Raw genomic sequence first — 26,665 nt, forward strand, 5'->3', positions numbered from 1 at the left:
AGCTACTTCTTGCTAACCAAGTGATTCAGTGTTTGCCAAGTTGCACAATATCTACCAAGTCACTACTGTAGACCAAGTTCAAGACTACTTGGAAGTGATCAGTATGTACCGAGTTTCTATGTCTACCAAGTGCATGATGATGCCAAGAATTGACAGTGGATGTCGAGTATTAGAACCTCAATGAGTCAGTCTTCAAGTCCTGAGTATCTTCATGTGGGACGAATTTGTAATATTTGTGTTAACTTGTGTCATGACTGACTTTGTAATTTTGTAGTTTGGATTGGTATATATATGTAATGTATTGTATCATATCCAAGGAGTGAATGCAAATGTGTGAGCATATGTATTATAATGTGGATGTGAAAAGTTCAAGTTATGAATGTAGCAGATAAAAAATTATAAAGGCCATGAAATTATAACAAGCAGTAGAGACGTATCTATCATAGAAAGGTGATTAGAACACTAACGAATCTCTATTAACAAACTCAGTTGCAAGTTAGAGATCTACTACTTTATCCGAATAGGTGAACCAATCAAAATTCTTTAACAAAGTAGACCTAACAGTCTTTTATAAATACCTTTATCGAGTGCATAATTTATTGTATATTTGTAAAATCCTTTCACAAGGTAGACCTAGTAGTCCTATTTGCTCCTAACAGGGTAGATCATTAGAAGTGATCAATGTAAGCCTTAACAAGCCAACTTTATGCTGCAATACTAAAGTTTGTGGGTATCATCCCCACCCCATTTTTATTTTCTATTTGCAAGGTTTTTGCATCACCAAATCTTTGTGTTCAAGTATTATGGAGGCTTTCATATTTTCAGTTTCTCATGTGTGCAATTAGATCAGATATGATGAATTGAGTGCTAATTGAGTTATTAGATTAAGAGTTGAAATTGTTAAAGTTTTAGAAGTTACTGATTCACCCCTCCCTTTTCAGTAACTTAGCATAGTCTTGAATATTTCCAACAAGTTCTAAAGAGAAAGTTTAATAGCTTGAGCAAAGATCAAGGATATGGAGATATTTAGACTTGACAAAGCTATTGACAATAAAAAGTTGGATTTGGAAATGGCCATTGCCCAACTCAAGAAAGCTAAGGAGCAAATTTCCCAATCCTTGAAAAGAAGAAAGGAACTTGAAAATAAAATGAATGATCATCTCTACATTGGCAAAAAAATTTAATACTTTCACCCTTCAAGTAGCTTAGATGAAGCAAATAATGCAATCAAGGAACTCCTAGAGAAGAATGGTTTCCTGCAAGAAGTAAGAAAGCTAAAAAGAGAACAAAAAATTCAGTCAGTAAGGTTATGTGAAGTCTTGGAATAGAGAAACAAGATAAAAGAAGAGATGGATGGAAGGAACAATGAAATCCACAACCAATCCCTTCAGCAAGTAGATCTTATTGATTAGCTCTCCAATGCAAATGAGGAAATCATGAGCCTAAGATTTGAAAATGAAAGAACGAGGAATGATCTAAATTTCGAAAGGCAAATCAATGAAAGAATAAAAAATGATCTGAGATTTGAAAGACAAATCAATAAAAGATTGAGAAATGACCTAAATAATGAGAAGAAAATCGATGAGAGAATGATGAAATCTCATGCAGATATAGATCAACTGAATGAGAAAAACCTCTATAGGTGAAAAAGAAACACAGGAATTGGATACAAAGAAGAAGGTGAATCCTCCAAACAAGGTGCTTAAATGAATCAAAGACCTACTTGCAATCATTGTGGTAAGATAGGTCATACATCAAACAAATGTTGGAGTAATGGAAAAGCAAAATTCAATGGAAAATGCTACAATTGCAATCAGCATAGTCACTGGGCTAATGAAAGCAAAGAGAAACCAAGATTTGAAGGCAACTCTCATAAATGTAAGAAACACGGATACAAGGTATCAGAATGCAAAACAAAGACATTGAATCTTGTAGAACAAATTGTGAAAGCAATATTTGTTTGGGACTACAATACCTGGTGTAGATGTCTTTGCTATGGAGAATTTGGACACATTGGTATGAATTGTGTTAAACATCATACAAGGAAAATAGATATCCCAAAAAGATGTTTCATTTATACAAAACTTGGTCATCTTGTCAAGAATTGTATCAATACTGGTAAAATTGAAGATGAAAAGAAGACAAAGGCTGATAACATCTGAAAGTAGATGAGACAACAATAGATTTCCAAGTCCACCGAGGATACTGTCTGAGCAATGATGGTCAAGTCACTTATGAATTGGGTGACTCTATCGTTCCTAATTAAGTTCTCAAGGAAGAACTTGAACCAAGCTATCAAAGAAGACATCTAAATTAGTTCCAATTGAAAGGTGACAAAGATCTAAATCTATATACAAGATACAAAGGGATCACTGAGTAAGATCAGTATCAGTTATTACTGAGTTACCTTCTCTATCATGTAAGATTGGGTCATAGACTCAATCGAGCAAGGTGCGAAGTAGCAAAGGCACTTATGATTACCAAATTGTGGAGATGCCGTCGAGTAATCAATATCATATCATGGATGATAGTCTATCAACTTATCTACCTCTATACTAAGGATCAATGGCAAAGTTTTAACAAAAGGCATAGAATCGAATTCATTTCTTATCGTGAATTTTGAGTGTTATTGCAAAGAGTATTTTCAGTGTGATCAAGTGACTTGAGTGAATTTCCTGCAAAAGTTTTTTGAAATTCTCTCAAGCTATTGAGTGAAAATGGCATCCATCAGTAGCAAGGTCAAGAAAGGGTCTAATATGTTGGTTCGAGGAGTTGAATGGAAGGTGTCAAATTTCAAGCTCACACCTGTGGTTGCTAAAACCCTAGACCCAAGTAGAGCTCAATCCCAAATCCCTCCCAAGGTACTTCTTGTTAAGTGTTATTCAAGAAATTGGTACTCTAGAGATGGATGATGTCCTAGGTCAGTTATGTGTTGATAGAACCTTGAAACCTGAGCATCAACATTCAGAAGCAAAAGGATTGATACATATTCCCCATATGCCCCAAGAATTTAAAATTAAATGGATTAGGTTTATCCTTAGCCGTGTGCATAACGAACATCTGTGGTTAGACCAGCCAATTCTAATAACAAAGAAGATGATTCATTGAATCACTGGCCTTCCCATGCTTGCCAAAGCCAAAACAACGAAAACCCTAGGTAAGGCAGAGTTGGAGAAGAAAACCCTAGCCGAGTGAGATGGTAGAGGTATGAAAATAAGTAGTGTTACAAATGCAGAATTGAAATTTGAAATTCATGTTATTGCCCATAAGATATACAGTTCAAGCCATCTTAATAGCATGTCATGTGAAGCTGTGGATTTGGCATATAAAGTGGTTAAAAAAAAACCTATCTTATGACCTTTCTGACCTATTATTAAGGCAATTCAATAAAAACATGGAAAGTATTAGAACATCAAAGAACAACCCATGCAAATTTGGCTTATTGTTAACATGTCTATTCTTTTATGTTCAGAAGTTCCTACCTTCTAAAGGCACTATAGTCAAGAGAAAAGATGTGGCTATACTTTACCAAATAAATAGATATATTGTAGAAATGGGTGAGAACTATGCTAGCATCATGGACAACCACTTTGATGTGTTCAAAGAGAAAATGAACAATAGGTTTAGAATTCTAAAGAAGTTAGTTGAAGACTACAAGGATGATGTGTGCTTCATGGTGGACAGTGACAAGGTATATATCTAGGTAGTAAAGCCTAGAGTTGCATGGGTTAAACCTCTTGGCTATGAGGTGAATATTGATGAGACAAAAGATATCATTGAAGCCCTTGTCAATGAACCTGTTGATCCCAAGGCCCCATATTTTGGAACTTATGATGAAGCTAAGGCCAAAATAGAGCTAGAAATAAAGCTCCTATAGGCAGTTAACAAAGAGAAGAGAAGGATAGCCAAATTGAAATCCAGTGCACCTCTCTTGTTGACCAAGGGAAAAGGTGAGGATGTGGAAAAAGTAGAGGATGAGTAGGAATATGAGAAATAAGGAGAACCTTTGAAGAAAAAGGGAAAGGTGATCATCACCAAGCCTACAAAGTCATCCACTGCAACCTTCACAAGGAGGTCATGAAAGAAAGGAAGTGACATTGTATTCAACAAACCTCCACCCACCTTCTAGGATAGGTTGAAGCAATTGGAAGGAGTAGGAATACCAAACTCTAAATCTTTGAAATATGAAATCAAGATTGAGGTAGAGGAGAAGCATGTTGAAGAACTGGTGCTGAGTGAAATGGGTAAGTGGAAGTACTCACTAGACTAGATTGCTTCTCAAGTCTCCAATGAATTACTAGAGAAGATAAAGCCAAGATGGGATTTTTCTATGCAAATAGTCAAAAACATACATGCAAAAACCTTGAGGTAGTTACTATCGAGCATATCAGATGCTAAGGTGAAAGAGTCTTTAAAGAAAAATGAAGAAAAATTGACACTAAGGTTTAATACTTGTTTTGTTTTGATCAAGGACATAGAACATGTTGTTAGAAATGCTACAAACACTTGGAAAAATATTTATCATCTTCATAAACCAAGTGAATTTCCAATTGAAGTAAAGGATGTTGATGAAGAAGAAGATAAGAAGAAAGATGAGGAAAAAAATATTGAAGAAGTGACCTAGTCAAGATAGCTACAACAGTCATTACCTCACTTCCTCACTCCCCGAGCAAACCATTGAATACATCAAGTATGGAGATAGCTTTAGCAAGTGTGGTTGTGACTACTATTGATATATCAAATCCAATCACTCTTTGCCCAACTCAGCTCAACATATCATTGATAGAAGTGAGTTCCACTTCATCCACCAAGCTGTAGACTCCATCTACCGAGTTGAGTTCTTTAGTCTTCACTTCTCCAATTTTGATTTCTATAGTTTTGAGTACATCCATGGTAAGCTCCCTAGTTTTGTCTACTTCAGTTTTGGATTCTACAATTTTGACTTCATCAATTTTGGATTCTTCAAGCATCTCTATAAGTATTCCATTAGTCAGTACAGTATATGTTTTTGCTACAAGCCCAAGTATGTCCACTATTTTTTCCATTCTGGGTACAAAAGCAATAAGTATGAGGACAGTTGAACCTAAGGTTCAACCGAGTACAAAATTTTTGGGGAAAGGAAAGGAGATAGAGGAAGACATAGATTTGGATGAGGAAATAGTAATTCCCAAATGGGACATTTACAATCTTTCTATAGACCAAATGCACATATTTGGTGTACTCCTCTAGAAAAAGGCCAAACAACAAAGATTAAGAGAGGAAAGAGATAGAGAGTATAAGATAATTGATGATGCCAAGAATATCTTGATCGAGGAAATAGGAATTGAGGTTTATTCTTCTCAACCTATTTTGTTTCAGCTAAGAGAAGCACTCCAAAAATTCAATGAGGACACCAAAGGTCAAGATAAGCTAGTTGAAAAGGCTGATAAGAAATTTAACAATAAAGTGCTACAACACATTGCTCAGCAAATAGCCATTTATCAAGTTGAGCTTTCAACAATTTTGGTCAATCTTGAGGTGTTATGTTCAAATGTGTCATCACTTTTTGGGAAACTATGTGATGTCATTGAGTATACAAAGGAAGTAAATCACAAATTGTCAAAAATTGATATAGATCTTAAAGCAAGTTCTCAACAATTGCAATTTGACCCTATTTCAAGCTCTACACATTTCAAGAAGATTAGATTTTTGTTAGACATGCATGCTGAATTGCTAAGAGAAGAAGCAAGGATTCGCTCAATATTAATTGACATACAAAATATGACCCTTCTAGTCATGGATGCTATGTAGAAACATATTGTATATTCAAAAACTCTAATCTGCGATAACAACTTCTCTGTTGTGGACCATATGATTGAACTATCAGTAGAGGTGCAAATTGCAATTCAAACATGCAAGGTCTTGCAAGAAAATTGGGATTAAACCTTGGCAATCACCCTCAAGGCACACTCTGAATTCTTATCCCATTTTCTCTATGTAAATATGTTAGAATAAATCTTTGGCAAGGGAGAGATATGTTATTATATGGGGGATATGGGAGAATAGTTATATTGAAGAAAAGCAAGACATGTACATAGTGAGACACATAGCATGGGGGAGAAATATGCTATGATGGAGAACTACTATGTATATACTTACAAAGATCAATTTTGAAAAATCTCAAAAATATACTGAGCTAGTATCACGTGGTGATGAATACAAGGTATTCAGTTTTGGGCTAATAGGTGTTTTTGTCACTAATGCCAAAAGGGGAGATTGTTGACATATTAGTCAAGTTTGTTATTAGTGACACTTATTCAAATTCTGTATAGCTACCAAGCTCATTGAATAGTTTATAGTGCTTTCCATGTATTTCAGTAGCCACCGAGCTTTATAGTAGCTATCGAGTCTTTTGGACTAATTCTAGTGGTTATCAAAGAAATTCAATTAGTGTGAAGTCAAGTAGTACAAACTATGCATTTCAGTATTTTGACCTATTTAGTTTGCATGCTAAATTGGTAAGTTTCTTTCACCTTTAAATTGCAATATGAACTTAATAGTTGTTGTCCTATATTGCAGAATGGCTTTGATGCAAAAATGAAGTATATAAGTACAGAATGATAACCATAAACATCAAAAGAGTACATAAAGGTACACCTCCTCAAAATTACTATTCAGCTTATGAAGATGAATTAAACATTACAGTGCATTTACATTATCAAATTATGTACTCTAAGTAGTGATCATGCTCAAGATTGCAAATTCATAGTGATCATTACATTGTGCATTCAAATTGAATGTAGTAAACAAGAGTCCCTTCAAGGTTACATATTATAGTGCATATGCAATGAAGAAAGTTTGATTAATGCATGATGAGGTATAGGGGTCCATGCATTGCCTGTAAGAGGTCTTCTACATTCGAGAACTGATTAGATGCATTGTCTGAATCTTCATGTTCTTGGCCTTGTCTTGCATCTTAGGTCTTCTATGTGTCCCATGTCCCTCATCATGATGAAATGTTGTTAGATCCAATTGGATCTAAGAAAATACATGAAAGCCTAAAAACAACATGCTATAATCAAACTTCCATGATTGCACGGTTATCGCTGATATCAATATAATGGAAAAATATCATAACAGAATAACAGTCAATTAAAATGCTATTATATATTTTCAGATAACAAATACAGTATGCATGATTGATGAATGGTGAACAGGACGATTATTGAAGGACAAGGATTGGAAACATGCTAAAAGGAAATGAGCTTCGTGTCATGAATATGAACCTGAGAGTCATGAGCCCGTGCTCGAACCCGATGGGTGATGTTTCAAAATAAAATGAAACCTACAAATAGGAGCTAAAACGTTTGGTTCTTTCCTTTCAAGATCTGATGAAAATGATTGCAAAAATAGTAACCTCAATAATAATATCAACAACAAAAGAAATGTTTTCCAGTTACATATTTAATGCCGTGTATGCAACCAACAAGGCAGGAGTACTTACAAGTGTATGCCATGTCTTCAACATGACATTTCTCATAGTTGTATGCCATGAATGCCCTCATCAAAGTATTCCCAACAAATAGAACTCATGGCAATAGTAAATGCAAAGTTGGCTCCAGCAAACAAGCCAAAATAGTGAAGAAGCAGCACCCAACAAATAGAGCCCAGTGTATGTGCAAAACGCAGCCAAAACAGTGAAGCACAAGCTAAATATATGCACCTCCATTGAAAGGATACAAAATTGGCTTCACATGCAGGTCCAAAGGATTAAGGAGTGTGGCTAGGGTTTCAAACCCTATATGTCTACATTTTAGGGCTTGAAAATGAGCAAATGAAGAATTCCTTTTGCCTTTTGCAATTTAAAATTGCAAATTAATTCCTTTCTAAAGGAATTTCAAGTCCACAAAGTGATTTTTTGAAGTCACGTTTTCTTTTTGCTTTGATTTTTTTTTCTCATAATATGATTTAAGGATTATTCTTAAACCTTTTATTATTTATATTTCACTATTTTCAAAATAATAATTGTAATTATTATTAAATTAATTGACCAATTGTAAGTCAGTTATTTAATAATAAATTTTTAATGCAATGTGAAATGGAGGTGGAGTTAATTTCACGTTGAAATTAACTTAACTAGGTGAGCACTCTAATTACCTAGTTGTTAGCTGGGAGAACTTGGAGTTCTAACTAATGGCTTTCGAGTCATTTAAAGAGTATTTTGTGGACTCATAATGGGTCAAAATTGAGCTTTTTGATGGTAACTTGGAGTCCTTGTGGTTAGCTGGAGTGTTTTTCTGGGTGATCATGAGTGTGTCATAGGTTCTTCTATGACTTGGCACACTTCATCAGTCACTTATCATTCATTTGGATGGGTTTTGCATGCTTTTTTAGGGCTTTCTGTCATGGATTCAACCCTAAGGGGTTGGTAGTTAGTTTGGGGGTTATGATTGTAAAGGGGTGCAATTTTGGAGAAGGAGAAGGCTATTGTGCCATTTTTATGGTCCTTTGCATTTATCTTTTCTGGATTGTATCATTGGGAGCTGATGTTTTTGGCCTTTGAAGGAATAATATAGCGAGCTAGATCTACTTTGGGACTCATTCTTTGTGTGCAAAATTGGTGATTGATGTTTATTTTTTGTGTTCTTCTAAAGAACTTTTAAGTTTATGTCTCATTTCTGTATCTATTTGAGTTAGTAAAATTGTCATGCATAGGTCATAAGTTGTGCATCTTAATGGAAATAATATCAATTGTGGTTTATATCTTTTTGATGTTATTCATTTGAGCCTTCTTCTAAAACACTGTTATGTAGAGGTTTTTGTCAAAGTTGTATCTTATTGTTGTTAGTATTCCTATCATTGTGTTGCTGAAATATCAAAATCCCTTATCTTGTCCAGGTGCATCACTGCTTAGGTTTAAGAAAAATTATATTCCATACTTCCTATCCCTTTTCCTCACAAGTTTACAGTTTTCAATAGTTTAGGTGAGGCATCACATAACATCAAATAGGAACCAGCCTAGAACTCGGAGGTTTAGTCACCTTTATAGTTTACTCACAAACTCGTCATTGTTCCCATGTTATCCAGAATCTCTAAGTGCTTTAGTGCTTAGTTTTAGGGTGCAAATTTAGGAGTTAACAAGTATACACCAAGATTATCAGTGGTTACTAAGCATTACAGTGTCTACCATGTTTGCAGTTCATGTGATGCGAAGCCAGTGTTAGTCGAGCTACTTCTTGCTAACCAAGTGATTTACTATTTGTCAAGTTGTACAATATCTATCGAGTCACTAGTGTAGATTGAGTTCAAGACTACTTGGAAGTGATCAGTATGGGTCAAGCTTCTACATCTACCAAGTGTATGATGATGCCGAGCATTGACAATAGATGTCAAGTATCATAACCTCACCGAGTCAGTCTTTAGAACCTGAGTATCTTCATGTGGGCTGACTTTGCAATATTTGTGTTAAACTTGTGTCATGGCCAACTTTGCAATTTTTTAATTTGGATTGGTATATATATGTAATGTATTGTATCATATCCAAGGAGTGAGAATGTGAATGTGTGAGCACATGTATTATAATGTGGATGCAAAAAGTTCATGTTATGAATGCAGTGGATAAAGAATTATAAAGGCCATAATAATATAAGGAGCAACAAAGAGATATCTATCACAGAAAGGTGATCAGTACACTAAGGACTCTTTATTAGCAAACTCAATTGCAAGTCAGAGATCTACTGCCTCATCCTAATAGGTGAACCAGTCAAAATCTTTTAACATGGTAGACCTAACAGTCTTTTATAAATCTCTTTACCAAGTGCATATTTGTTTGTATGTTTGTAAAATCCTCTCACAAGGTAGCTCTAGCAGTCCTATTTACTCCTTATAGGGCAGATCATGAGAAGTGATCAATGTAAGCCTTAATAGGCTAACTTTATGCTACAGTACTAAAGTTTGTGGGTATCATCCCCACCCCAGTTTTACTTTCTATTTAAAAGGGTTTCTAGGTCACCAAATCTTTGTTTTCAAGTATTATGGATGCTTTCATGTTTTCAGTTTCTCATGCATGCAATTAGATCAGATGTGATGAATTAAGTGCTAATTGATTCATTGGATTAAGAGCTGAAATTGTTAAAGTTGTAGAAGTTACTGATTCACCCCTCCCCTCTCAATAACTTAGCACATAGTCTTGAATATTTCCGACAATTTGGATGTAGTCATTTCTATTGAAAGGGACAAAGTCATCACCAAGAATGAGTTACCATCCACAAACAAATGGTTGGAGGGATATTTGAGGAATTATGTTTTAGTACAACAAAAGGCATGGGTTCATTGGTTATATTCGAGTGAGCACTACTACAATACTACCTATCACATGTTGATAGTTATGATACCCTTTAAAACATTGTATGGTTATGAACCTTCATCAATCACAAATTTTTTGTTGGGTAATAGTAGGGCATCAAGGGGTAAAGATTATCTACAAAAGAGTTTAGATATCCTAAGATCTCTCAATGATAATTTACAAAAGGCACAAAACCAATAGAAGATGTATGTTGACCGACACTGGGTTGAAATAAGTTTTGAGGTTGGTGATCTGGTATACCTTTGGCTTCAATCATATAAACAATCCACTCTAAAGTTGTGTAGTAACGAGAAGTGGAGACTATGTTTCTACAAACTGTTCAATGTAGTTTATAGGTTAGGGGAAGTTTCATATGAATTGGAGCTTCCTCAAATTAGGTGAATTCACAATTATTTTCACATGTCCTGTATGAAGATAGTTATTAGATAATGGATCATGGTGTCGAAGGAACTACCTCCCATTGATGAAGAGGGGAAATTAATTCTAGAGCCATCTGAGATCATAGATGTGTGAGAGAAGAGACTCATGTCCCACACTAGTAAGGAGTTTCTTGCATGATGGAAGGTCTTCAAAATGAGGATGTCACTTGGGAAGACAAGCAAATTCTAGAGCATCCAAGTTTGCAATTATTTGCTGGCCATAAATTTTCACGCTAGGATTGTGATGCCCTCAAGATCATCAAATAAATTAGTATAAAATTATTTTGTATATGTTCTCTTGACAATTAGTTTATTCATATCTTGGGCTTGCTTTTTATTTTATTTTTTGTAGCATGTTTGTTAGGTCATCCTTTTTCTAAACCTTCAAGAAGCTTCCCCTAAAGTCCATTATAAGGTTAGTCTTAGGTTATTGTAGGCATGCATCTTGGATTTTATTTTTTATTGCAAACTTCAGTTAAAGTTCTTATTTGTCATTTTGGAGGTGGAAGATCTTCTCTATTTGATAAGTGTAATTTTGGTGTTACACAGTCACCCTAATCTGCCTTTTTAAAAATTTCTTTATAGTCTTCTCCCTCATTGTACTCCTTCCCACTGTACATGAGCACATGAATATGTAACTAACATGAGAGTTTGATAAAGATTTATTGTATTCTATACCAGTGTGATCCTTCAAATAAAAAAGAATTTTGAGTTCAATTTGAAAGATGCTAATGACATAGGGAATTCAATAGTTTCCCAAACCACAAGGAAAAATTTCAAGGCAACGCTTAATGTGAGGTTAGATTTAATAGAGTAGAGAAGGATGATGGAAAGTCTATAAAACCACTATATGTCTCTTGATGATCAATAGTATATCACAATGAATGTAGATGTGGGAGATTTATAAGGGAAAGAATCCGAGCTAGGTTGGTGGATCTATTGTGATTAGAATCTCTAGAAAGGATGTTTGCACTGTTAGATAGCTAATGAGTGAATAGAAAGACTTCTTCCTACTAGGTGACTGTAGTGATAATGATTTACAAGGTCAGTCATGTTAGAGTGACTCATACATAGCTTCACCATGCATGAAGCATATATGTGTACAGGTGCTTTAAATCTTGAATGAAGTGTATTGTGGCTATCATGCGGTGATTGCCATGTACAACACCTGTGTGGTAACAAAGAGACCAAAGGCATCTACATGACCAAAGGCATCATGTGACTGAAGACATCCATGTGACCAAAGGTGTTCACATGATCAAAGGTGTCCACGTGACCGAATCCACTGTGTAATTAAAGGCATCCATGTGATCAAAGGCATTCACATTATTGGAGGCGTCTCATACTAAAGGGAGTGATAGGATGAATAGAGTCATCTACGTGACCAATGCCAAAGGTAGTGATCATCCTCTCGGCTATGATGGGTGCTTCAGCAGGCTAACTGTTACTGCTATAATTGACAATGGTAGACTGTTTTGTAATATAACCACTTGTTTACCAAATCTTGCAATGAATTGTAGTGTGCATAAATTGTTGCAGGATTCGTGAACAATGTATGATGAATGTAAGGTTGATTGTAAGGTAATTTGGTCTTGTGAAAAATTCCATAGTATTATATTTAAATTTTGTAGATTGTAATACAAAATTTTTTTTGGGGTTTTGAGTAGCGGATTTTTTCACGAAAGCGTTTCCCATGTTAAATCTTGTTTTCTTTATGTCTTGTGTGTGGTATTTTTACTATCTTATTTACTTGTGCATCTTTGAAATTTTATTTTTTGCTCATTTCCCTATAAATTTGGCATTCAAAAAGTGTTTCTACACTATTGCTTTCCTAACAAGTGATATCAGAGCTTGGCCATTTGTGTTATCCTTGTTGGATAGGGTTTGGTTTTTTGTACCAATTTTGGTTTTAGTGGGAGTTTGCAAGTTTCTTCTGTAAATTGAGATGGCTTGTATGTTAGGAATATTGGACATTGAAAACTTCAATGGCATAAACTTTGAGATGTAGAAACTTAAAGTTGAAGATATGCTAGTCAATCAAAATCTGTTGATCATTGTGTTTGGAAATAGACCTTTACATGTGAAACAAGAAGATTGGGATCTAGAAGATCAAAAAGCTAGAGGATAGAGTCTTGCAGATTTGGTTTTATTGAATGTCCATGAAGAAAAAATTGTGCATTCCTTGTGGAAGAAGCTAGGAGACATCTTGAAGGAAAATCCTTGGTAAAAAAAGCTTTTCTTGAGAAAGAAATTGTAGTCCATGAAGATGGATAGAGGAGCAACTATGGAAAATCATCTAAACTCATTCAATATAGTGATTGCATTATTGACATATGTTGGTGTGTCTCTTAGTGAAGAAGAGTGTTGCATTTTACTGCTTTGCTCATTGCCTGATTTATGAGATCACTTGGTAATGGCCATCAAAAGCATGACTAACCTTAAAATGGATGAAGTAGTAGTTGTACTTCTATTAAAGAAGATGTGAATGAAGTCCTCTAATGTAGCTAGAAAGCTCTCATTGTAGGAGGAAATTCTAAGGAGAAAGGAAAGAAGAAGGACATGAAGTGAAAGTCTCAGGAGTGATCTACCACTCTTGGAAAGAAGTCCAAAGTGAAGTGTTGGAACTGTGGGTAGAAAGGTCATGTTCATAAGGATTATAAGGAGGAGAAAAATAAGAAGAATAAATATACCTCTGACACTAAGTCTTCTTAAATCAATGTTGATGCCTTTGTAATAGCCTTGGCAGTGCCCGTGTCTGATAATGTATGGTTGGTGGATTTGGGAGCATCATTTCACATGATGTCTCATAAAGAGTGGTTCTTAAAGTATGAACTGTATGATGGTGGAATAGGTGTTTGTGGTGAATGATTCCTCACTAGTGATCCTTGGAAGAGGAAAAGTTAGAATTTTTTCCTCGATTACAGAGTAAAGGGAATTGATAGAGTACTTCATATACTCGGTCTAGCTCAAAACTTATTTTTTTTTAATAAGTTGAATAACGAGTCCATGGTGGTTGCAAGATGACTGGGGGTTCTATAGTTTTAGCTAAGGGTGAATGCATCGAAACATTGTATAAGTTAGATGCCAAACCTATATTATGTAATAGTGTCTCTATCAAGTCTGATAAATCTCATATGGTTACATATGGTATAAATGATTTGGAAGTTAAATTTCTTGTTGAGAAAACAATGCTCTGGCATTATAGGATTGGTCATATTGGCAAGAAAGTTTTTTAAACCTTGAAAAATAAAAGCTTGGATGAGGGGTTGGTTAATTGTAACCTTGAATCTAGTTTTTGTGAACATTGCATCTATGGAAAGAAAAATTGTGTTTATTTTTATTCCAGTTCTCAAAAATCTTATGGTTTGTTGGACTATATTCACTTTGATGTATTTGGTCTTTTGGATGTTCCTTCTCCATCAAATTCAAGATATTATATATCATTTATTAATGATTATTCAAGAATATTCATTTGTTTTTTGAAAAATAAATCAGAAGTTTTCAGTCATTTTAGGGATTTCAAAAGCCTTGTTGAAAATCAAACTAGGAGAAAGATTAAATGCTTAAGGATAGATAACGGTGATGAGTTTTGCAATGTAGATTTTGATGAAAAATTTGTAGATCAAGGTGTTAAGAGGCATAAGATGACACCTTATACTCTCCAATAGAATGAAGTAGAAGAAAGGATGAATCAACTATTGATGGAGAGAGAAAATAGCATGTTGGGAAGTGTTGGACTGGAGCAAAATTTTTGGGGCAAAGTGGTGGCTACAATTTATTAATTCTTGAATTGTTTTCCTACAACAACACTAGTTGACAAAACACCTAATGAAGTATGGTCTAGTAAGAATACCTCACTAATACATTTGCATGTCTTCGGCCGTGAGGTATATGCTCATGCACCTGAATTGAGTAGGTCCAAGTTGGATAACAAAGCAATGAAATGTATTTTCATTTTGTACAATATTGGTGTGAAGGGATACAAATTGTTGAACCCTCTCACTAAAAAAAGTGTTGTACAACAAGAGTATTATCTATCTAGAGATTAAACCTGTCTCACTAAACCATCAAGAGAAGATAGAAAAGAAAGAGGAATCAATTGAAATCCCTTTAGCTTTTAGAAGAGAGTTATTTCAAACTCCAAACAAACTTGAGAATGATGATCTAGAATTTCTCAAGAACAAGGATGGGGAGAATTCGAGTAGTCATAGAAATGATGAAGAACATGTTTGTGAACCCCGTGTTGAACCTCAAAAAGATTCATTACGGGAAGTAAGGAGATCTACTTGAGAGAGGAGACAACCTGATAGGTAGGGCTATTCACTAGAGAGGTTTAATTATTATATGTTGAATATTAATTGTGCCTATGCTTTGTTTATGGATACTGATGAGCCTAGGACTGTAAAAGAAGTAATTAATATGCTAGATTGAGATTCCTAGTTGGAAGCAATGAAGGATGAGTTAAAGTCCTTGTAAATGAATGGAACCTAGGATCTTGTACCCTTGCCTCAAGGTAGAAAGCCCATGGGATACAAGTGTGAATTTAAGTATGCTCAAGATGACACCATTGACAAGTACAAGGCAAGATTGATTGAAAAGGGTTATTCTTAGAAGGAAGGGATCGATTATGGAGAAGTATTTTCTCTTGTAGCCAAGCTAACATACATCAGATTTTTTGTCACTTGCAATGACATGACTTTGAAATTGAGTAGATGGATGTGACAATGGAATTTCTTCATGGTGATCTTGAAGAAGAGATATATATAAATGTCCCAACTAGAGTACTTTGGAGGAAAAGGTAAGGAGCATCTGGTATGTAAGTTGAAGAAGTCTCTTTATGGTTTGAAATAGTCACCCAGAATGTGGTATCAAAAGTACAACACATTATTGTCTTTAGGTTTTACAAGATCTAAATCTGGTCATTGTGTGTACTATAAAGTTGAAGCTGATCAAATCCTTTTTATTTATTTGTATGTAGATGATATACTTTTTATAGGCAATAGTAAGGGAATGATTTAGAGTAAGAATCTCAATTGCACATGAAACTTGAAATGAAGGATTTAGGACTGAAAAAATTCATTATGGGGATGGAAATTAGAAGGGACAAGATTGGCATAAATCTTTAGCTCAGCCAAAGAAAATATATTAGCAATTCTCTGGAGGGATTTCATATGATTGATTGTAGGCAACAAGTTATTCTAGTGTTACATAGAATGAAGCTCTTTATTAGTGACAATCCAAAATCTCCAGATTAGATTCAAGATATGAAGTGAGTGCCTTATGCAAGTGTTGTTGGAAGTCTCATATATGCAATGGTCAGTACAAGACTAGACATTGCTCAAGCAATGAGAGTATTGAGTTGGTTTATGGTAAGTCCAAGCAAGCCACATTGGGATGTTGTGAAGAGAGTTATGAGATATTTGAACGATACATCACACAATGCATTGTGCTATCAAGGTATCTTGGTTAGATTAAATATATTGGTTACCATTCAAGGCTATGTGGAGGCTGATTAGGCTAGGGAATTGGAAGAAGAAGATCAACTAGTGGATATTTATTCATGGTAAATGGTGGTTGTATCAGTTGGATGAGAAAATGACAAAGTGTAGTCATATTATCGACAACTAAGGTAGAGTATATGGTATCTATTCGTGGATGTTAGGAAGCTATTTTGCTTAAGCACTTGTGCTATGATGCAAGAAAAATTACAATCCTTTTGGAGTGCAATATGTTTGGCAAATAATCCTTCTTTCCATGCCAAGACAAAGCACATTGACATACAATATTGTTTTGTACATGACATGGTCAAAGATGGGAAGGTAAATTTAGAAAAGGTTTTCACTCAAGAGAAGTTGTAGATGTATTGATAAAGCTTGTGAACACAAGGTTTGGCAAAGAATCCTACTTTTCATGCCAAGACAAAACACATTGATGTACAATATTGTTTTGTACATGACATGGTCGAAGATGGGAAGGTAAATTTAGAAAATGTTTGCGCTCAAGAGAATGTTGTAGATGTATTGACAAAGAACATTGATGTAAAATATCATTTTGTACATGACATAGTCGAAGATGGGGAGGTAAAATTAGAAAATCTTTGCACTCAAGAGAATGTTGTAGATGTATTGACAGAAGAAGATCCAGTAGTGGATATATATTCATGGTAAATAGTGGTGCTATCAGTTGGATGAGAAAATGACAAAGTGAAGTTCACCACATTTTCTCTTCTAATATTATATCCCAAGTTAGGAGGCATAGAGCTAATGTAGAAACTCTTCTTATTATCATTTGTCAGTGCACTTGTAGCTAGTATTGTTTTGATGAGTTTGTTGAATCTTGTATTAAAATATCTCATGGAAAATGATGGTTCTTTCTTTATATGTGCCAATTGCAACAACAATACTTGTGCATCCTCTGTACTTTTGTAACGTTCTTCAAATCTTTGTTTCATAGTATCCCAATTTGTGATGCATCCTGCAAGCAGGTCTTGAAACCAATCAACAACATTGTCCACTAGTGTATCTACAAACATTCTGATAGCCACATATTCATGTTGAGGATTTACTACACCACAAGCCTTATGGAAAGCACTTAAGTTTTGTTCTGCAGATGTGGTACCATCACCATTAAATCGTGGGGATGTTCTTCCTTAATGCTCTTGGAAAATCATTATTAGCTGCAAGGGCATGAGGACCAATAACATTTCCCCATGGTTGTACCATAATTGCTGGTACAGTGAAAGTGGAAGTGTTGCACCAATCAACAATAAAACATCAAAAGCAATAGGAATAAAAGTCCTAGCAATAGGAGGAGAAGAAGATTGACTTCTCTGTGTTCTATTAGGAGGAACAACTACAAACAATTAGGTATCTTGGAGTTGTTTGGTCAAAGATTCCCTTGCATGTGTTATTCCTCTTCTGCAAAGGTCTTTTAGGATAGGAAAAATGGCCTTCTTGAGCTCCTTGTATGTTGGGTCAATTTTTCCTTTCTCCCTGGAACTCCTAGTATATTTGGGATCCAAGGTATATCAAACATTCAGAAAGATGGTATTTTCAATTCACCTTACTAGTCTTCAACTAGTAATTTGCTTCTTTTGTTCAGTAGGTTGCGGCTATAAAATTGGTATCAAGTTCTTATGGTAAACACCTCACTACCACAAGTCCTTTCTTGCAACTCTAATCTATGGGATTAGATTGCAAATTAATGTTAAGGAAATTTTCTTAGAACTTTCATTTGAATCTCCCTAGTAGAGTCGCCAAAAATTTTTGGTTAGCAATTTCTCCTCTTATTAGATTTTATAACCCAACTCTTTGATTCCCAATGTTTTAGAGAAACAAAAGGATGTTTACTGTTATCATTTGTTCACCCGCCAAAGATTCAAATTTCAAATGTACAGCCTGTCCAATGGCTAGTCCCAGAATTAATATTATTTTAATGCCTAAGAGAAATCAAAAAAATCCAAGCGATCAAACCTTGTAAAGGTTTCCACGGCCCGCAGGTTCTCTGCCGTCAGATCTAAGCCAGATCTATTGTTGGTGCTATCTCGCCATTAGAAGCTGCGTGAGATTTACATTTGCAACATGGCACCCTTATGACACATGTTTGGTGGGTCCAACAAGCTAGGCAACAAGTTTGGTGGCTCAAAAAATTTTTGCAGCACCGTGGGTGCTATGTCGCTATCGTGTGTTGGTCAAAAAATTTACATAGTGACATAGCACCTGATGGAAAGGTCTGACGGTGAGCAGGTTACGTCACTAGGAAAGTTAGCGGCAGGCGGTCAGTTTCACAGGCCGAAAAGCTTCAAAATGTGGCAAGGTGCCATGGCACCAACAAAAAACTCACGAGTTTTCCATTAGCGACATAGCACCTAGTTGACATGTGTCCCTCAGTAGGGTCAAGGCGGTACGAACCCTCTAGGTTGGTGATTTGTCAGACCAAGGTGGTGCTTCATTAGGCCAATGGGGAGCAACCATGTATGCCAGGTCAAAATATAGTCAACGTTGCCAGTGCATGAAAGGGTTAAGATCTCCACCGTCGGATCTGCGAAGATCAATGACAGGCGCCATCGCACTATGGATAAGCTGCATGAGTTTTATGTTAACGACATGGCACTTAGAGGACATGTGTCTAGTGGGTCCAAGTTTGGAGGCACAAAAAATACAGATGGTTGGCATGTGGCCAGTTCCCATTGATTGATACACTGAGAGGCAGGGGATAGTATCTATCTTGCTTGTCGTCAAATCAAGGAAAATTGATGGATGGCACCATATCGCCATGGTGAAGTTGCACGATCTTTACCATAGCGACATGGCACCCTTTCACCACGTGTCAACAGGGCCAATTTGCACCAAGGTACGTATGTCAGATATTGCCAAGTGTCATTTGGGTGTGGTGCGGTTGCTGAGGTGGCACCAGATATGATGGGCCCAAGGTAAGGATGGCACAGAGCATGACGAGTCTTCACGATCGTCAGATCAGGGCAGATCAATGGAAGGCACTGTCTCGCTATGGTGAAACTGCATAACGGATACCATGGTAACATAGCATCTTGCCAACACATGTCTCACTAACTCGGCCAGGGTTGATGGTTAGTGGCTGGCAGTTAATGTCATGGTTAGGTTTGTAATTGTCGCAATTAAAGATAATAGTTCGAGGGTGGTGCAGTTAGTTCAATAACAGAAGGTCGACCATGGAGGACTTCCCAGGTGGTAGAATGAAAAGAGGAAGTTGGCTCGCATGGCCCAGTTGGTGCATAAGGAACTATTTCACTTGCTTTGACCTCGTGGATTCATGAGCCAAAAATAATGAATCAGGTTTTTTGCTGCAAGATTTCGATCCTATGATCAATGCCACTGACTCAAAAGTGAATGCAAAGTGCAAGGACATTCTACCACCATTACAGATCTATCTAGTATGTTAGGGGATGTTTTTTGGTGCTGTTCTGTCTTCTCCAAGCTCTTTCTCAGAGGAATATCAGATTTTGGTACTTAAAACCACCAGATCTTTGATTGGATTTTCATGGTGAGAAGTTAATGCCAGTAGGTGAGAAATAAATGTAAGCAAAAGACCTCAGTTATGCCTTAGCTATAAAGGCAAATTTTATTGTTTTTGTAAATGGGGACTCCTTTTCTTATTTCTCTGCTACTGCTCGCAGGTCTGTAGTGTAAAATTCCCTTTGTCTCTGAGTTGTATAACATTCTGTATTATCTCCTTCAGCCATCAATGTGTATGTGCATCCATCTTGCCTCTCATTGGTGTATTGTTGAGATTTGTGGCTCACATACTGTGTCTATTTTTGGCCTATTAGATAATATATAAGTGAAATCCTTTCCTTATGTTATTCAGTTTGGTTTCCTGATTTGTATGTGGTTATTGATTGACATAAGTCTGGGTGTGTATGCCTTTTGAATGTTATCCTGGTTTTGTAGTGCATATATGGGCAGAAATGAAGTTTGAACGCTCTATTTTGGTGCATCACGTCCTTAGATTAGACTAGGTAGATTTTCTTTGTGCTCTCTTTCTCCCTTTTCCTCTCCAAGAGTAGATAGGTGCGCCCTGATAGTAAGAGGAAGCCAGCCTTCTCCGGAGACTCAACCTCGCAGTTCAAGTCCCACAGCTTGGAGGTTGTTTCTATGTTTCACTAGGTTGTCCTCGTGCATAGGCCTTGGACAAGGGTGCAAACCTAAGTGACAACAGTTTTTGGCATGCTCGGTGGGACACTTTTTCAAAAAAATTTAAAGCCTACTGGTGTCAAGAAGAAAGAGTTTCAGAGATTAATACTAAACAGGGAGTGCTAGTTTCAGTATTTGAGCCTTCAAGAGGCCGATTCTTCAAAGTACTTGGTGACTCTGAACATCAACAAATCTGGTTCTAGGCCAAAGTTGCAGTGATTCATGCCCAGAGCTGAAACAAGGGCGTCTTCTAGAGGTAAATTTCAATATCAAGAGCTTTCTCTTTCAAATCCTAGAAGAAGAAGGACTAGAACTTCATTATCACCAGTTAGGGGTGTAATAATAGTTAATATACTTGTAGGATCTGTCTCTACTCCTCGCATTGCTCGAACTCAGCCTAGATTGCCATCAACACTCATCATTAGAACACTTGTTTACATGGCACAGCCAAGAGTTCATGCTTTTTCCACCTTTAATGGTGGAAGTCCTCTATTGTTAGCCCAGAGACATGATATACCAGTATCTGCGCTCAAAAGTATACCTAATTTTACTGGTGAAACTTCCATCTCCCCTTTAGAGCATATCCAAGAAGTAGCAAATGTCTGTAATATTCATGGTATTACAGAGGATGATGTTGCTATCAGACTTCTAGCCTCATCTTTAAAAGGAAAAGCATTACAGTGGTATAGAGGCTTAGCTCATGGTTCTATAACCGATTGGGATGGACTAGGAGTAGGATTATGCAAACATTTTGAGGATAGAAGTGACTATCTATCACTTTTAGAGTAGTTGACTACTATAAAAAGAGCCCCCCATTAATGTATGACTGATTTTAACTATAGATTTCAAAAGACATGGGATAGAATACCTACTTCAGTGAAACCTACCCCTGGTAATGCCTTCTCGCATTACCTTAGAGCTTTTAACAGTGATATTGCCACTAGAATCCAAACTATGGGAGGAGATACCTTGCCTAATGCTTATGAGATAGCCATAAAAGTTGTGAACATCCTAATACAAGGAGGAAAGTTGGCTCCAAGGCCCCCTATGCCTTTCTTTCCTAATGTTCCCAACCACCAACCAGCAATGGCCCCTCTTCCTACAACTTCTACATCACAGGCCCTTACTCCAGCTCCCCAAGCTTCCACATCCTCAAATGGGATAGATGAACTCAAAGAGATGCTCCAAGGTCTAGTGCTGAATACAGATAAAAGAGAGAAGACCCTAGATAAAAAAATTGCAAGAGGAGGGGAGGGAGTTGAAGGACCAAGGGAAGAGATTAGAGGATAGTTTTTCTATAATACAAAAAATGAGTAACAAGGTGGTGGCCTTGGAAAGTCAGCAAGCCCAAGGTGGCAAGCCCCCCCAACTACAATATCAAGCTCCAAATGGTCGTAGGCCTCCTAATAAGTGGAATAGCTCTTTTGATCAGGGTAGGCAAAATAGTCATGCTTCTGCTTCAAGATCAAATAAGAACAGAGTTGTATTCCCTCAAAATAACTTGGCCCAAGATCAAGATTTCTATCCTTCTTGCAACTATTCTTATACGTATTGCATGTGCCAGAAGGCAGAATCTTATTTGGCCCTGACTGACCAAGAATCTGTAGCAAAGCAATCATACAAGGAGGATCATCCCAAGGAGGCCTCATATATTCAAAGACGTGATGATTTCTCTTTCATGAATCATCAGATTGGGGAGCATTGTAATGTAAACCAGGTTTCCATTACTCATAACACTAGAAGTAAGAAGAGAGCTATGGAACATGCTGCCCCTCCTTTTCCTAAGCAAGCCTCAACTTCAAGTGCTACACCTCATATACAAGCAGCAAATAAACAAACAAGTACTTCGCAGTAGAAAAAGCAAGATTCTACAAAGAAAGATGCAAGTGATCCTTATGTTGCTCCATCTCAACCTCTTATAAGTGCAGCTCCCAAAGTTTCTACCAAAGTTCCTAATACACCTTTTAGTGTGGTAGAGCAAATGAAGAAGACCAATATGAATATTTCTATATGGGATGCTGTTGCTACCATACCAATGTAGAAGAGGATGCTACAACAAGAATTAGAGAAGAGTGAACCCAAGGATCAGCCATCTACCATGGAGAGTGCCACAAGTCTAGTACAACCAGCAAGGGATGTGGGGACAAATAAAAAGGTTAGACCTCCTCCATTCTATGTTTCTCTAATTATAGGAGGCAAATTAGTCCACAATTGTATGATAGATTCAGGGGCTAGTAGCTCAGTAATACCTAGGTGTTTTGCTGATGCTTTAGGAATGAAATATGAGCCCATTGTTAGGGATGTGTTACAATTAGATGGTAGTACTGTTAAAACTGTAGGTATCCTTAGGAATGTGGAGATGGCCCTATATGCATGCCCTGGTTGCACTGTGATTCAAGACATATCTGTTGCTGAAGTCAAGCCCTATTTTGCTATCTGTCTTTCAAGAGACTTACTACTCAAATTGGTGGATTCATATCTGCTGATTGGTCATATATGTCATTTAAGACCAGATATGGAGCCAATGCCTCAATTAGAGCAAAACCTCAAGCCCTTCATCACACTGAACCTTACACCCCCAATCCCATCAACATGAATTTCCCTATTCTAGAGATGGATGAAAATGACATAGTAAATGAGCGTGCCACTTCTATAGCAGAGATTCTTGATTTCTTCTTGGATGAGTGGGAAAATGCATATCAGTTTGAGCCTATGTCAGAGACTCTTGAGACAAGCCTTAGTACATATTGTATACTAGAGAAAGATGTTCATGTTCTTGATCTTGTTGGGACTAATGATGATATAAATGGAACATGGAGTATGTACTTTGATGGCTCAAGGAATAGAAATGGAGCAGGGGCTGGTATTATGCTAATCTCTCCTACACAAATAAGATACTACTTCTCCTTTAGGCTCCAATTCAGTTGGACCAATAATGTGGCCGAGTATGAATCTTTGATTCAAGGTCTCTTACTTGCCCAAAAAGAGAGGAATTCAAGACTTGAGAGTATATGGGGATAGTGAGTTGGTAGTTAACCAAGTAAGAAATCAGAATATCACCAAAAATGGCCTGCTCAAGTCTTACAAACACAGAGTCTAGGATTTTATTGAGGGCTTCAATGCATTTAATATTCAAAGCATTCCTAGGAAAGAAAATAAACATCTTGATAGACTTGCAGCAATGGGTGCATCTTATGATGTACCAAGGAATTTTGAGGAAAAAAGGAAGCAACAAATAAAGGCGGTAGTGAGGCCTGCCATCCCTGACAACAACACTCATTGGCAGGTGTTTGATTCTGATGAGCAAATTATGAGTTTCTCGTAGAATGAGGTAGAATTCTTAGATAGTAACTAGTCAAGACTGCAAGATTAGTATGGTAATTAGATCATTCATCTCAGTTCTAACAAGTTGCCCAGGGGTCTCATTACCTTGGAGAGTGTCTTTAATCTTGATGATCAAACAAGAGGCAAAGGGATGAATCCAGCTGCAAAAAAGGATGATTATGCCCTAGTTACAATTGCTGATGGAAAATCTCTAAATATGGGGAAGGTATGTTCTGAAACTGAGCAAGAAAACTTCATTCATCTATGTCAAGAATTTAATGATGTATTTTCTTGGACATATGCTGATTTATAATGGTTTGGCCCTAGTTTGTTTCAACATACCATAGATTTAATTGATAAGGCCAAACTAGTAAGGAAAAAACATAGGCCAGTGAATCCTAAGATTGAGCCCCTAATGAGAAAAGAACTATCCAAGTTGATTGAGGCTAATATAATTTTTCCTATCAAGCACTCATCATGGGTAGCTAACCTTGTCCTTGTAAGGAAGAAAAATGGAGAAATCAGATTGTGTGTGGACTTTAGGGATCTTAATCAGGCTTCTCTTAAAGATCACCATCCTCTCCCTTCCATGGAGCAGATTCTATCCAAGGTCTGTGGTTCAAGGAGATTCTCTTTTCTTGATGGATTCTCTGGTTATAATCAAGTGCTAGTTAAATAATCTGACAGATATAAGACAAAATTTACTACTAAGTGGGGCACATATGATTATTGAAAGATGTCATTTGTACTAACAAATGTAGGTGCCACATTTCAGAAGGCAATGGAGATGGCCTTCAAAAAATTAATTGACAAATTTGTCTTAGTATACCTTGATGATATAATTGTATATTCAAAGAATGTAGAAGATCATTTTAATCATCTAAGGTAGGTATTTCTATGATGTAGAGAGTTTGGGGTCTCCCTCAACCCAGCCAAGTGTGTCTTTGCTACAAGCCAAGGAAAACTGTTGGGACACACTGTATCTAAGGATGGGCTGACCATTGATCCAGAAAGAACAAAGGCAATACTTTCCCTTCTTCTTCCTAAACACAAGAAGGGGCTACAAAGTTTCCTTGGTAGAATAAATTTTGTAAGAAGGTTTATTCCTAATCTTGCTACCATGGTGAAACCTCTTACAACTATGCTTAAGAAAGGTATGGTCTTCTCATGGACCAAGGAAGAGAAGGAGAGTTTTGAAGAGATCAAGACAGCCATAGCCTCAGCCCCTACTCTCATGAACCCAAATTTTGAAAAGGATTTCATCCTCTACACTCTAGGTGGTGAGTCAAGTATCTCTGTTGTCTTGACTCTAACAAATGACAAGGATGAGGAGCAGCCCATAGCCTTCTTTAGTGAAGGGCTCAAGGAATATGAAGATAAGTACAACTTTGTTGAGAAGCAAGCCCTTGCGATCATCAGAGCCTTGAAGAAATTCAAGCACCTCTTGTCCCACAATAAGATCCATTTGTTGGTGCCCCATGCCAATGTAAAAGACTTCCTATTAAGCAAAGATATCAGTGAAAAGAGAGCTGGATGGGTCACTAGTGTAATGGAATATGATGTTGATATTTAGATTACCAAGCTGGTAAGAGGGAAAGGGTTGTGCAAAGAAATGTTATTAGACCAGGATTCAGATGAAGAGGTTGCTATGGTATTAACAGAGCAGCAGGAGGAAGGAAATGTTAATGATCCAAGGAGCTGGATAAATGATATGAAGAGCTTCTTATCAGGGGATGGATACCCTCAGGGATTGGATAGAGCTAAAAGAAGATAATATAGATTGCAGTCCATTCTGTATGTTGTAATTGATGGTATCCTATTCAAGAGGGATTTTAATGGGACCCTATTGAGATGCATTAAAGGGGATTAGGCTGAGAGGATGATTAAGGAACTTCATGATGGTCCAGATGGTGGCCATTTCTCTACAAGAACAACTGCTATGAAGATCATGAGGGCTGGTTATTATTGGCCATCTTTGTTTCATGATTGTTATGGATATGTGAGAAAATATGAGAAGTGTGCTTTCTTTTCAGCCAAACAGAGGCTTGCAGCTCTCCCCCTTCGTCCTATTCAAGTGGATCAGCACTTTACTTAGTGGGGGTTGGATTTTACAGGCCTCATTAATCCTCCATCTAGTGTAGGTCATAAATGGATTTTGGCTGCTACTGATTATTTCACTAGATGGAAAAAGGCAGGTGCCTTGAAGGATGCCACAGAACCATCAATTTTTGAATTCCTTGATGGAATTGTATCTAGGTTTGGTGCTCCTTCTACTATCATCTCAGACAATGGTAAGTCTTTTGTTGGAACCCAAATTTGTGCAGGGGCAATGAATCACAATATCTACCTAAGCACATCATCAAATTAATATCCCCAGGGTAATGGTTTGCCTGAGTCTTCCAACAAGAATCTGATCAGAATCATGAAGAGGACAATAGAAGACAACCAGAGGGTCTGGCATAAGAAACTAAGAACTGCTCTGTGGGCTAATAGGATAACACCTAACAGATCTATTGAGAATTCACCTTTTGTGCTGGTATATGGTAGGGAGGCCAGAATCCCAATTTCATTGGAATTCCCATCCTTGGAATTGGCTCATCAGCTAGAATTGATTGAAGATAGTGCCATGTTAGTAAGAATGGAAGAGCTAATTGAGTTAGAAGAAAAGAGAAATAAAGCTATGCAAACCCTAGAGATACATCAGCAGTAGATGAAAAGGAGTTTTGATAAGAAAACTAGGGTCAGAACCTTCAGATAGGGAGATTTAGTTCTAAAGTGGGATTTAGACAGAGCAAAACCAAGAAGACATTCCAAGTTTGACCCACTATGGAGTGGCCCCTATCTGATTGCCAGTTGACAATAGGTTAATACATTCTAGCTAAGCCAGCCCAATGGAGAGATTTTGC

At 36.8% G+C, this 26,665-nt stretch overlaps 1 pseudogene; it reads left to right on the forward strand.

The window, feature by feature from the left end:
* Positions 1–26,665, forward strand: part of LOC149564745 (MADS-box transcription factor 14-like) — a 222,146-nt pseudogene that overhangs the window by 15,110 nt on the left and 180,371 nt on the right.

The sequence above is a fragment of the Cupressus sempervirens genome, chromosome 3 (genome assembly GCF_028749045.1).
Source record: "Cupressus sempervirens isolate cs-2001-9-10 chromosome 3, ASM2874904v1, whole genome shotgun sequence".
Taxonomy (NCBI): domain Eukaryota; kingdom Viridiplantae; phylum Streptophyta; class Pinopsida; order Cupressales; family Cupressaceae; genus Cupressus; species Cupressus sempervirens.